At 38.1% G+C, this 2,014-nt stretch overlaps 1 long non-coding RNA gene across 1 annotated transcript; it reads right to left on the bottom strand.

Annotated features, from left to right (window-relative positions):
• Positions 1–548: 548 nt before the first annotated feature.
• LOC123065643 (uncharacterized) lies at positions 549–2,014 on the bottom strand. The gene is made up of 2 exons (XR_006431095.1): positions 1,976–2,014; positions 549–894 (listed from the first exon to the last, which is right to left on the bottom strand). It is a non-coding gene; the product is annotated as an uncharacterized lncRNA (long non-coding RNA).

Genomic DNA, 2,014 nt, shown 5'->3' with positions numbered 1-2,014 from the left:
CTGTGTATAGGCTTTTCCCTAGTAGTGAGCTAACACATATGCTGATAGAAGACTGAACAGTCGGAGGACTTGCTGTGGGGAAAGGCATTGCCGACAGAAGTTCACTTGCCGACATATTTTGAGTTGGCATACACCCTACCTACGCCGATAGTTTGCCTGTGCACATACACCTACCTTCCACGACACATGATTTGTGGGCAGACACCCTAGCTACGGCGACAGATGGGGTGTGAGCATAGACCCCACTTTTGGCGACACATAAGTTGTCCTGCTAGTTATATACCTTTGCCAACACTTGTTCTGTTAGGAAGATTTATACCATTGCCGACACTTATGTTGTCTAGATAGGCACATACCTTGGACGACACATACTCTGTCTAGCTAGGTATGTACAATTGCCTACACTTATTCTGTCTAGCTAGGTAGTAACCAGGATTGACAATTACTCTACAAGAATCTGTTTACCAACAGATAAATTGTTGGAAAGGTAGTGTACAGCCAAACCAATGATTTGATACATATACTAAATGTGATCCACAAACAGCATCAAGATGAACACATATTGGACGACAACGATGATAGGTTCGCAAACATACATAAATATATATTCACACAGGTTCACAAGCATAGTTTGACCATCCAAAACACACAAGTCACCTAAAAAGGGCCACTAATTGCTAGTCTCAACTAATTCAAACAATGGTCCAAAACACACAAATCACATACCTGAGCACAAAGTTTCTACTCCAAAACACTTGAAGCACCAAATGGTCTAGAACACACATAAGATTCAAGAAATGATTGAAGTTGGTTGGTCCAAAATACTACTAACAGCCATGTATGTTCCATGACACTCAAAGTCCTCCTCACATCCAATGCTAGGTGGCTAAGTACCTGAAAATATTCCATATGAATTTGTCAGAAAGTCCAATCAATCCAAAAGTTGTTCAAAGCTCATATGAAGATTGTTAGGCTAGAGCAGCACATGCTAGCTTACACTTGATTGTTCATGCAAGAGTAACATTGTTATATGACCATGAATACACACAAATATATTTGTTCCTATGCGGTGAAGTGTAGTGGTGCGGGCTTCCTTCTCAACAGGAATCAATCACAACAGGAAACAATGTTCTGCTATTTTTGTCAACATCATTTGATCAACAGACTTGAGTTCATTTTGATTTCATGTCCCAGAATTATTAGCAAGAGCATTCCCAGAAAATCTACTTGTGCATATATGCTACAGAAATGCTTAAGATGAGTGGTACACATTCTCAAAAATAAGCTAGGTATGACAACAAACAAACAAAACTACTACAAGGTGAAAGGATGCAGAATTAGGATGTGGCTATTTTCAAGTTTGTAACATATTTGACCAAGATCAGGATGTGGATTATCAATATGTCTCCGTAGAATCGTTTCTTAATTGAGCCGCATGACACCATCAGAATTACAATATTCCATTCTGTAGGTCAAAAGTTCAGACTAGTGGCAAGTTAATAAGCTAACATGGCAGCTCTGTGAGTCTGCAAAAGATTATAAAGGATAAGATGATGCGTACAAACTTGGCAATAAATACCATAAGATAGGATTCCTGATCAGCAGTGTTATATATTAACAACTCATAGTAGTAGCTGTAGCTTGTCATATTTAAGAACATGCAATAGTAGTTTATAAAGAAATGGGCTTGTCATGTATTAAGAGTTGTAGGTTGTAATAATATTTAAGAACTGGCAATAGTATATTGTACTGAACTATTAGATGTTATAGAGGAAACATGGCTGGGCCTTATTTAGTTATGTTGCACCTCTTTTGTGCATTGTCTTGACACATTCAGTTTACTTGTAATGTATAAATTAGATGAAGAGATACTACAATATCATGAGCCATTGAGGATGAAGCTGAGGTTACCATCTATTTAAAGAGGAAACAAAAATCTAAAGCTTCAACAAGTTGAGGCAACTTCTGTTAGTACCTTCACCTCCTGGCACATTAGTTGTCTTCTTGGCATCTT

Source organism: Triticum aestivum, chromosome 3B (assembly GCF_018294505.1).
Source record: "Triticum aestivum cultivar Chinese Spring chromosome 3B, IWGSC CS RefSeq v2.1, whole genome shotgun sequence".
Classification (NCBI taxonomy): domain Eukaryota; kingdom Viridiplantae; phylum Streptophyta; class Magnoliopsida; order Poales; family Poaceae; genus Triticum; species Triticum aestivum.
This window is presented reverse-complemented; position numbering and strand designations above follow the sequence as displayed.